General features: G+C 35.5%; 1 protein-coding gene across 2 annotated transcripts in view; it reads left to right on the top strand.

Moving 5' to 3' along the window:
• adgrl2a (adhesion G protein-coupled receptor L2a) overlaps positions 1-12,662 on the top strand; it is a 163,322-nt gene that overhangs the window by 50,373 nt on the left and 100,287 nt on the right. For both annotated transcript variants that reach the window (XM_077716758.1, XM_077716759.1), the window contains 2 exons: positions 8,027-8,096; positions 9,269-9,378. The gene's annotated coding sequence lies outside the window, so the exon portion shown is untranslated. The remainder of the gene's footprint in view (positions 1-8,026; positions 8,097-9,268; positions 9,379-12,662) is intronic.

The following is a 12,662-nucleotide window of genomic DNA, read 5'->3' as shown; positions in this document are numbered from 1 at the left end:
CTGATAGTGTGCGGAAACCCCGTTGGCCGTGTGGCTTGGTGTCTTCAGCTGTGGTCTCTTTAATTACTACACGAACAATGGGTCAGTTGTCTCCATGCATCTCAGAGCGTAACATCTCTCCAACACGGAGCAGGACGGGGAAAGCAGCTGTCACCAAGGGTTTCGTTCACTCGATCCTGATTTGGCGTGTTTACTAGTGTGACAGTGGACGAGGATTCAGCAATTTGGGGGGAATTTGTAATGCATTTAACTTATATAGTAAATTACTTTGGTCCTCATATGAAGCACTGCTTTCGAGGTTGTTCTGATTTATGTTCAATCCCATTTATGTGCTACTTATACATTAATATGTCCATTTTCCGTACTATTTCACACTGAGGAAACTCTGAATTAGTACCCAGAACACAGTTGGCCCGCAGGTTGTAGTTAGGACATAGTATATGTGTCACTAGGTCTCTCGTAATGTAAAAGATCATTTTCAGATGAATATTGGCTAAATGTATAGTTTGGTTAGATTTGAGCCATTTTTATAGAGTATCCAGCTGTGGTGTGAATATGCATTTCCTTGGGGAGTCAAACTGGCCCACTTTTGAAATGCATAAAAATACAAGCTTCAAATAATCTTTTAGCTGGTTTACACCCATATGTGAATTTTACATTGCGCTGCCAAATTGAACAGAACAAAGTAGTGTCAAACTGTCTCCCCTGCAGTGTTGAAATAATAACCCTGTTTTTATTTCCCCCAGTCGTATACTGTTACTTTTTCCCATCGCCTTAGTATTTTCAGTCAATGAAGAGATGTTCCTCAGCGGGTGTGGAACTACTGCACATTGTGAAACACGGACATGTCATGATTCTTATTAATGAACCTCCCTGCCAATTTTCTGACTAGTGATTTGAATTCCAATTGAAATTTTAAACTACATGTGATTACCTATTATTTTCTAAATGCTTGAATGAGAAATGGGAGGATATATGAGACTGGTGTGAATATGTGACAGGTATAAATATCTTTTAAAATCAAAAGTTTGCAAACATTTTTGTTCCAAAATCTACTTTTCAAGAATTGAATCTCCCCACAATCTACTTTTTTTCCTGCACCACTGACCAAGCTCAGCAGTTGTGTTTATCAATTAATGAGCAAATATAATATAATATTCCTTGGAAAACCTATTTTTCCTAAATGCATTATTTTACTTGTTTTTCTCTCATACAGGGGAAGAGAATACTTCAAAATTTGACCCATTTAAAAAAATATAGTACACTGTTTTAAGACTAGTATGATTGTCCAAAACCAAAAAGTGTTGTTAATGTAAATCATGTATCATTTACTGTGCTATATATGTTTTAATTGGGCACAGTGAACAGTCATGGGGGATGTGTCGGATGGTTATTTTTAGTAGAAATCAATTAGTAGGAGTGGTAGTCGCAATGGACACCTTGACAACATTTTCTGCCTTTCTCTAGACTTCCCTTCTCATTTGTGACTCCTTGTCCATCATTGTGGTAGCTATAATTAGGTTTCCTGAGGTCTGTTGTAACACAGTTCTCTTTTCACTGATTTGAATTAATATACATCTATGTATAAGCAAATGTAGGTTGTTTTTTTTAAGCATTCCATATGTGTAGTGTGTTCCTCTAAATTATTGGACACTAATTATGAGGCGATTCCGAGCAGGTAAACCAAAAGATCCGCACTGGAAAGATTGAAAATAGCAAAATAATGTCAATGGTTTCAGGCTGCAAATTGAATGAAAACCTTAATCATCCCTGACACCTTAAATAATCCTATCCTCATGAATGCTATTATTTAGGTAAAAAAAAGTCATGTTCTTGGGGTTTAATTCTGAGGTGGTTTTCCTAAGTCAATAATTTAGTTGATAAATCTATCAAATGTATACATTATTTTACATTTTGGCATCCTGTTTTTTTATTTCACCTAGTAGCTTGCTTTAAAACTGAAAATCTTTCAAAAAGGGTATTGATATACATAATTAAGCATTCATTACTGTCTACCAATAGAGATATCTGAAATTATTGGACATGTGATCGTTGCAATATTAACATAATATTAAAGGCTTTTCATAACAGAGTTGATAGATATCTTGAAAAACAACTTAATAGAGACACTTTTAGGGAGGGTAGATATTTAATCACTAAGTGCAGCTTCATTATGACATCTATTCTCCAAGACTAAAAGTTGTTCCCCTCTAGTGTGATAAGATGGTGTGACGAAGGCGACATATTCCAAAGAACCATTAGTGTTCTCTTCTTCAATTTTGACACTGAATTCTGGGTATCTGCCATCCCTTATTATATTAAGATAAAAAAAACACATTTTATCTTTATTACAGGGCCATAATCTCTCATGGCAGCTAATCATGTTACAAGTTCTTTGGGTCACTTCATCTTATCTCAGTGCATTCATATTGTCTTTGTGTCTGTAATTCCATAATATTTACAACTTGGGATCACTGAATGGTTCATTATACAATGCTACCCCTTGCCAAGGGTTCTCATTTAAGAGAACCCAACCATGTTCCCTCAGTGCTGCTTAGCTAGGCTGTGATTAATGTCTTCATGGTCTGGTCAAAGTGTCGATATCTTCACCAGCTGGGCCCATCTGTCATGTTTTTCCTGTGACACCCCTGAACGCAACTCTCGTCCTATAAGGGAGGCCATCCATCAAAGTGGTAAACAGAGACATCTCCCATTAGTGGCCCTGAGCACTCCTTATCATATACCATAACAGACAAGTAATCATCTAGTATTATGTAGCGCCACAGGCTAATGTAAAATATTAACAAAAATCCAGCACTACAGCTGCTGATTGGATGGAGCATCTGTGCAAAATATAAAGCATAGTTACAATTATCAAGGCAGCAGATTGGTTATGGAATGGAAGTCGTTACAGTGACACGCTGATTTGCAAACTGTTTTTTTTCATTAAGACTATTTTGCTTGCACTCAAAAGAATGTTTTTCAATGGATACTTGATGATTGGAATTGTGTGTGGAATAATTTTATTACACTCCTTGTTTTCCTTCATGAGAATCTGTCACTTTGAATAGGGATGTGTGTATACTCATAGTCATTGATAAAGAAATTGTTCAATACTAAAATATTTACTTTTATGCCATTTTGAAAGCCTCCTCTGTAAAAATACATGACCAAAATTCCAAATATGTTCATACCATATTTATTGCTTTTTCAAACTGCACAAAGTGCTCAATAGTACAGAATCATGTCCGTGCAGTACATCAGCCAAACAAAGAGGTTTGTTGCAATGCCAAGGTGTTCCCTGTGGGGGACAGTACGTTCAGGCACAGTACTCTTTCTTTACATGTGTAAAACACTATTCCGGAGCCATCACCATTGCTACTCAGTTAAAAACTGAAGGGTAGAGACCAAATTAACATTTACCAGGGATCAACCAACTCATTCTCTCTCCTCTGGGTCACCTCTGAAACCTTGCCTTAGATAATGCTGACAATGTAGTGGTTGGAATAAATTCACAATGAAAGTGAAGGTGTAGCTCGTTTCCTGGCATGTTGCGGCATTTTAGAGATCGACAAAGCTAAAATATGTTTAACTACGCAGCTTTTGCTGTGGTGCTATTCATATGACAAAAGAAAGTGAAACATTCAATACTTTTTGATTTGTCTTTGTTTGATAAAGATCCGAAGGATAACATTTAGAGTCCAAGAACAAACATAGAAAAAGGACACAAAAGACATACACAAAAAATATCATGTATTGTACATGTTCTCAATTATTTACATATAGAGCACAGTTAACCACAAGGCATTTAAAAGAAAGCCTTTATTAGGTAAAAGAGAGAAAAAAAATAAGGAGAGGTTTCCAGGAATTGAAGGAGATAGTGTTTCTCTCCCTCTTTGAAACCCAAGCATGATCTGGCACACATTTCGAAGGAAAGGCTAATTGCTTCAGCACCTCTGTGCAAAAATCCAGTCACTTGTGAAACCATAATGGGAAACAGAATTCCTCTATGTAATACACATCATTTCGACCTCCTCAGTTAGATCTTTGTCCTCTGTTTTCTGTGTTGAAATCAGACATTGCATTTATAACAGTCAGAGTGCATCATATAAATTGAAGAATGACCGAAAGGACAGTTAAAAGTAGATAGATTTGTTTTCTTTGGCGTAAACAAATACCCTATGTCGTCCCCAGACCAACACAGTGGGTAATTGGCTGCTATAACTCAACTGAACGCTTTGCCCTGAGCTACACATAATACTTCCTGCACTTAACTAAATCCATTTTTCAACCCTCAGAAGAGTTATGACACACTAATGCATTATTGTACAAATGTCAGACCAAGTTAAACCTTTACCAAACATAAAATGAAGGAAAGTCTAATTTAAGAGAAAGTTCATTGTTTAAGCAAATCATCGAAAAATATATTCGCATTTCTAGTAGATTATGTATCAAATATGCCTTCCCTTTATTTAGTCACAATTAAATAAATAAGGTATATCCAACCGTGAAGAACTGTGTTGATTGTGAAATCTTCAGGGCCTTTTTCACACACTAGGGCAGTAACATTAAACATTAAAAATGCTGGTTATACACCTACTTTAAGTGGTTTTGATTTACACATTTACACATATGATAAAAGGGAGTGTGTAATTAAGACGGCTTAAATATGACCTTGACTCACAAGGCTTCTTCGAGTGGCTGGTGAGGAACAAGATTTACATTAATGGATAGAAAAGTATACCCTTGAAATGTCATAGTGGGCTTATGACCTGTCTCATTCCATAAATATTACAAAAACATGATTAATTATAATTATTTATCAAAAGACTACCATGAATTATAGAACCTTTCACCTCTACATCTTGCCATACCTTTTATGCTCATTCCTATTTCATTTTCAGAAGTTTTAATATACATTATATTGGTCTTGCAAAATTAATTATTTATTCATTAAACCATCAAAGCGATTGCTGCTGGTTGTTCTATTAAAGATGAACAACAGAGTGAGAGCTGCACTTCATTTGATGCAGGTTAGATATTTCTATATACCTTTTTATTGGCAACGTAAAACAGAGCAATGTCAATAGTTCTGTTTTAACTTTTAATATCATTAATTATTTTCACTTTTCCTTGTGCTTCCATAGATACGCTTACATTTTTTACCCACAATATTTGCATTAGCTCTCTCAGCTAGGAGATGTGTACCAAATTTGATTAGGTTTGTATCTCACACAAATTAGGGGGATGGGGTGAACAAGTTTAATTTTTCATTTCTCTTTCTAATTAATAAGTACTGTTGTGCTTAATGTACATACAGTGAACCTTTCCATTTTCTATAGTGATGACAAGAAGTAAAATGCAAAAAAGACAATGTAATTAAAAGCAGTTTTGAAGAAATATATGATTGAAAATGACAATTTAACATCACATTATGGTGTAGTGCTTCACTCGCCTGACTATTGTGCGAGCAAGAATAGGATCGATTTCCACTCGGTGGTGGTGTGATAGTTGATTGCCTCTGTGTGCCCTACGATTGACTGGTGCCCAGTCTAGGCTGTAGTCCGAATCCCTTCATCACTGCTTATCCTTGTTGGGGTGTTGTCGCCTATACAAGCTGACCTTGGGCAAATGGTGGACTACAAAGTGGTTGCCGGACGAAAGTGGTTGCCCGTCAGTCAGTCATAAGGCACGGGGACAGACAACCATTCACACCCAGAATCACGCCACCACTGAGGTGGAATTGATCCCACGCTGAAGTCAGGCGAATGAGTCATGACAACATCAGTGACAAGTTTGCCGTCTATCCCCAAATTTTCTCTATCAGCTTTAGATCAGGGAATATCTGCACATAACCAGTAACCGTTTGATGAATGAAAAAGCAATCCAGATCATACTAAAATAAACTGGAGATATTTTCTACCTGTCGTAGTGTCAATCATTGTCCGAGGGGCTTTTCTCATTAATTCATGCATGAATCAATTAATTATTTAATTCATTAATGTATTCATTCATTCACTCAATTGCATTCCCTATCCTAAACTGAATTTCTATTGATGTAAAATGTAGTGGTGGAAAGGTTTATTAGCTGTCTTACTTTAATCAACTTCCCAAAAATTCAAAACTTTTTGTTTTCTGTTCAATATGCCTCATTAAATCGATATCATTTGTGCTACTTTGAATTCATTGAACTTGTAATGATGCTCGTCGAACTACCAACGCCTGCATGTTTCACTCTATATCTCAGTAGTGAAGCGGTAGACAGGTTGTCCATGTTCCTACTGTGAGGCAACGGTACATAAAGCACACTCCAGGTGAAAGCACACAAGGCCACGCTCCATTAGATTACTCCTTGTGCTATTCCCGTGATGGCATTCTCAATTAAAAGGCCGTTGGATCTTTCATTTGAAACACAGATTTTACGGCCCTCATAAAATGTACTTCTTTGTTAGCTCTTGTAAAACACGGTCGGGGCATACAGTATATTAGGAATATATGCTGTAATTGACACTACTTGGGAAATGCTTTATGGCTTCAAATTGTACCACTGTTTTCTCCCACTCCACTCTCCACCTTGTCTTTGGTTATCTTCTTGTTAGCTACCTGCATTATCTCCCAAGACAATGACCTGTTCTGCTCATGCAGATGATTTGGTCATAGCAGTAGTGCCAAATGAGTTGGCTGCCAATTAGGGAGGTATTCCACTTGCATTACAGGGCAAACTCCCTCCAGTAACTACACCCTGTTGTGATTCACCTTTATAAGTAGGCTCCAAAAGATTCTGCTATGCACAGTAATATTATAATGTAGTTTTGCAATTCTGCACTCTGAGGAGACAGAGTAGTCTAAGTCTGGAAATGCACCACATACTCCTGTAGGATGTGACACTAAAGCCTGTGATTTAAAGATACTGTAATGTAAAATTGATGATTTTTTTCTATTAACAGTGGTACCTTTACTTATGAATGCTTCTACGTGGGAAATATTTAGGTTATAAAAAGGTCTGATAGGAAACTAAGATCTAAAATATGGAAAAAACGACCAAGTTATGAAACCAAAGAGCCCCTGAATCATAAATACACTACCTTTATGCGTTATTTTATTTTAAACAAAGAATGAAAACAATAACAATGTTGCGTCTCGCAGATAATCTTTTAAAATGAGTAAATCTCAGCTTACTCATTGGTTAATCATTTTCAAATGACTCTCCCAAAATATGTTCTGTTTCTTTAGTTTGGAATAATATAAATTGAAATATTACAATCATTTAATGAATAATTGAAGTGCAAATCCTACATGATCTGTCTTTTAACGCAGAAAAAAATAAATCAATGATTTTTGCTTTAACCGTCAGGATAGCTGCAGGATATAATGCTTCTTTTACTCCATTTAAGTGGTTTATTACAGACACACAAGAGTGACTGGTTAATAATTATGCACATGCATAATTATTAACTAGTCGCTCTTGTTCCCTTAAGAGATCGGCTGCATTAATTGAATGATACAACTCGGTGGTCTAAAATGAAATAATAATGAAAAATAATTTACATGATTTCAAAAGATCCAAAATATTTTTTTCCTAAATCTAAATGTACAAGGCAATGCACGGGTGAACTATCCTTTCAATCACCCTGTTTGGTTCTCCTACCACTCAAAGGGAAAGCAGTCAGAAGAGGCTTACGGGTGTAAATCTCTCGGCTCTACCTCTATGATTGCCCAGGCCACAGTGGGATAACGATTAGGAAAAAAAAGAAAAAAAACTAATCACGGCGGATGTCATTAGCATATTACCAATAACAGCATGCAAATGGAAGAAAAAAAGGAAGTGCTTTATAATACTGGTTAAAGTAGGAATTAATGTCACGTATAGATGCGCACAGCTGCTTGACAAACAGAGACATTCACTTCCAAACATAAGTCAAGGAAGTGTTTCAAATTTATGCTTTTTTTCTCCACATTTTTGTCCGTGAGTGACTTGCTTATTACTTGATACTAATATCGCATTCCCTCTCTTTCTTTTGATCAGCTTTTGCAGCTGGGCTACCCTGCCTCACTTGGATGCAGCAACAAAGCATGAAGTGGCCACTCAAATATGGGTAAGTATTGCCTGGATGGGAAGAAATTACGCAAATTCTTTTAACTTTTCAAACAAACATAATACAGTCAATGTTGCATGTCGATATGAATCACTTAGATGAAGTGAAGATTTTTTGGGATGATTTTGCTCTAATTCTGATAAAGACGTCTTTTCAAAATCACACGGCTGTGTCATGTCACTTGGCAGCTGTGTTTCATTGCAGTTGAATGAACATATTAGGCCTTTGAAGGTAAAATCTTTCAAGGTGAAACTCATTGATATTTCAATAGCTGATCAACACATATTTTTGCTCAATAATCTTGTTTCATTGGCTTTTGAAACCATCCCCTCCGAGACCAAAACGGTTTGAATCTTAATTCATATAAACAAAAAGAAACCTGCAATAATTTAAGGTAGAAAGATTAGAGGAAATATTCCAAAACACAACCCTCATTGAATATAACCGTTCAGAAGAGCATATGAAGAAATGGAAATATAATTACAGAAACAAATAACACTAAATTTAGTAAGTATTGGGATTGAGTCTTTACAGTCATGCTTCAGGAAATTTAAAATTTTAGGTTTCCACGTTTAAAAGACATTTAACAGGCACAACATTAAATACATATTTTAAATCACTTGAGCAAGAAATGTTTGCAAATCCTTAAAAAAAAAAAATGCTTAGCTTTGATTGAACATTTAAGAGCCATATTGGCTCATGTAGTAAAAATATTTTATTTAATTCACTGAATTAGAAAAAAAGCTTTTACTAAAATGCAATTTCTTATTGCACCCCCGCAATCTGCTTCCATTATAATGTTCTAATTATTACCCATCAGATAAAGATAAAGAAATGCCAACTTTATTGATAATGTTTCAACTGTTATATAGTATTGCGATCATAAGGAAACATCAACAACCAGTTGGTTTATTTGGTAAAAAATAAAATAATCACAATGCACACATTCTGGCTTAGCTCCTATTGGTTGTTTGAGACAGATTGTCTCAATTTTTCAACTTGTCAAAGCTCTTTGTTGAAGGTAAACCCGCAAAATCTGTCTTGCTGCTTATAAACTACCATTATTCCCCTCAACAAGGCTGCGCTCATTAATAATGCTTCTGTCAGATGCCCATTCTCCTCTGTGAAAATAGAAAATATCATTAATTACAGTTTCTGTCACCCTCTGACAGCTTCTGCAATTGTTCCAGTCCCTGAGTTCTGTTTCATTGTGTCCACACCTAGTGACCACCTATTCTTTACTGTCTCAATGGAGATGTCCGGCATGTGAGAGGAACAATAGGTCAGTGAGATCTCGCCACACATTGCAAAGCTTATGTCCCAGTAACACATTAGTCATCGAGAGAGCAATCGAGTCTAGTGTGAAACTCAAAATGCAGATTTATCACTCTCAAGCAGATATTAAAGTGTCTTGATCGAAATTGGGTTGGCACATTCTATATAGATTCGGTTGCTTTATTCCATTCTTCCATTCTTTATTTCTTTTATGCAAAAGTTAAACGTACAGGAGCCTATCTATGACAAAATGTAACTAAAATAATAAACTTAATTTGCTTTATATTACACTACATTATACTCTTTCATCACCACCACTATCTCTTCACAATTATCAATTAATAATCACATTTAATTTGCATTCCACATAATGAAAAAACATTAATAAAGCTTGGTCCTTCTTTGATACACCATTTTGTCACAATATAATATGTAACTTGACAGTCAAGGGAAATAATCAAGGTAAAAAGTCTAAAACAGTGGTTCTTTTTATAGCAAGTACCCCAACACCTACAAAAGTACTTGGATCTCCAAATTCCACTTTAATGACCAACATAACATTTCAGAAGGTGTAAAGAATAGTTGTTTTTAAATCGATAGATTTATTTCTCTGCTTCCCTACTACTAATGTAACCACAGGCCATTGATTTGAAATAGTTTCCAAAAATATGCACTGTGCACGCATGATGGTAATCCAATACACATCAACCACATAGAATGGATTGAAGAGTAAACACAATGTAATGTGAGAGAGGAATGTATTTTCAAAAACAAAAGTCCATGAATAGGGTAATAATTATTAAATAATAAAAAAAAAATATTAAAAACAACAACTATAGCTCTGGTAAGTGTGAAATTTCACACGCGGTGGCAAACAATCTTTAACCAGTTAAAATTACAACTTCAGGCTTTGAAAAAGGCATGTGTTCTTTTAATGACAAATTTGTTAATTTTATTTTATGACATTAATCTTGTTGTGTATATAATCTTAGTATATTTTTTGCAATGTCTAACAAAGCACAAAATCGTCTTTTTTATGCATGGGGAATTATTTGTCTCACACAAAGAAAGCGTATAGAAATTGAATATCAGATATTACATATGAGCATAACACAAGGCTAAATCTAAATCAGTCTCAGAAGAGAAGGGAGAAAAAAAAACAGATGCTTCTAACCGTAGATCTAAATATGCTTTTTATTATTCATGTGCAGTCCAGGAAACGGGCAAATAATTCATTTTATTATGTGTGGCTGTGATAAACCATATTTATGGACAAGCTGTCAAGATTGCATTCGGTCTCTTCAGTTATTGCTACTATCTTCTCCTGTATGCAGTATACTGTCACACACTGGATTATATGACACAATCGCATAATACACTTCGGTTTGAGTTTCCCAAGACGGATAAGCTTTGAAATATATGATAGCAGACCCCATACAGGCATGCCATTAAACAAGGGCAAGTGAGTGTACACTATAATGTATCATCCTCCAAAGCTCTTGTTTTACTAGTAACCACCAGTACCAAAGACGTATGGCTTCAGTCACAAGTGTTTCTTTTAACTTTGCATGGTGCTGTCACAGTGAGGGAGCATAGGTCTCATAACAGTTGTGGCCCAACCAAGAAAAATGGAAAGCCAAGTAGAACTGAAAAAATGTGGTTTATCTTTTTGCTTTTTTAAAGTGGATGTGAAAAAGCTTGTTTTATATTATGCTTAGATCATTTGCTCTTTACCACATAAGATATGAGTCATACATTCTTCTAGAAGTCCTTCACAATGACTGTCGGAATTTTCAAACTGATGTAATAAGCACATGGAGGTGGCGAAACCCATTCTGTGAATTTAAGTTGGACAAAATGCACAGTTGGTTTAAATATGTATTTTCAAGTGACCTAAATTTAGACACTCATTATGGTATCTAGTTGCAAATGGTGCTTATCTATCTTTCAGTAACAGGACGCTGTGTTTGGACCATCTATGCAGGAACTGCTGACACAGGGGGATTTAGTTCTTATTGCATATCATTACATGAATGAAATATGTGTGTGATTAAATGCACAAGTTGGAAATCTGAGTTGCCATTTTAGCTTGGTTAGAGTGAAGTAAAAAAGATGAGGTCTGTAGTTTTCCCCTTCGATATCATCTTAATGCATTATTTCATTAGCGGTATTGTGAAAAACTATTGTGGATTCATAATCATATTATTAAATGTAAAAATATCCTGTTTACAGCAGCAGCTGCTGTAGCTTTTTTTTCATTTACATCGAAAAGCATTGACTTGTTTTTTTCCTCCCAAATTTCAATTATAATTCTAGTATTACAATTTATCTGTGGTATTAAAACCTGAATAGTCCCTATATCTGAATAAAAAAACAGAAGATACTCCCATCTCTGAAGGCTGTCTCCCTCCCTTCTTTTCTATTCCTTCAGCCTATCATCCATGTATTGTCTGCTTTGTAATCCGCAGTCTTGAGGCTCCCGAGGTATTTGTGTTCATTTCAAACACAATGGCCATTTCCTTCAAAGACCTGCAGTGCTTCCAAAATCATTTATTGCCTCTTATGACCTGTGTATCTCTCCAGGGGGCCCTTCACAGTGTTAGGGGAATGCAAAAGAGCCTTAACAGACCTGTATCTTTTGCCATACCTGGGATGGATTCTTGCACTCTAAGAAGCTCCCAAAGGATCATTTGTATATATTTGTTTTCAAAAGGCCATCTGGGCTCAGCATTGTTTGTGGTGGAAGAGTGGGTAAACTCTTATTTCACCCCATCAATTAGTCAGTAGTTCCTGATTCCCACAAGTAATATACCACGATGTGATATGCTCCTATGAACTGAAAGACGTCAATTTGTTTTATGAGGAGGTCAAAAACACAAGATGTATGCTTTAATTACTTGTGCATAATTAGTATCAGACCAGTAATAGATTAACCGACACATTTTGGTAATAACATAATTCATTACTATAAAAAAAAAAAATACAGTGTTGAAAATGCCCCATAATTGTAAAGTCTTCATTATTTGTAGAAGCAAAATTTGATGGAACATTTGTTTTTTATATACATAATGAGAAAAAAAAACAAATAATATATTCAACCTAACCTAATAATCTATTATTCGAACATAAATGTCCTATTGATGTAGACTACCGTTAAGATTTGCTTCAAGACCTTAAAAGACCCTAGGGAAATGTAAACTTTACCCACTGAAAGATAGCCCCAAATTTTTCCACTTTGTCTTTTGTACTTTTTCAATTCTTCACCTAGAAATCCCACTGTTCGTTAACAAC

This window comes from Stigmatopora nigra, chromosome 5, assembly GCF_051989575.1.
Source record: "Stigmatopora nigra isolate UIUO_SnigA chromosome 5, RoL_Snig_1.1, whole genome shotgun sequence".
Classification (NCBI taxonomy): domain Eukaryota; kingdom Metazoa; phylum Chordata; class Actinopteri; order Syngnathiformes; family Syngnathidae; genus Stigmatopora; species Stigmatopora nigra.
The sequence above is the reverse complement of the archived record's forward strand: the minus strand, read 5'-3'. Positions and strand labels throughout refer to the sequence as shown.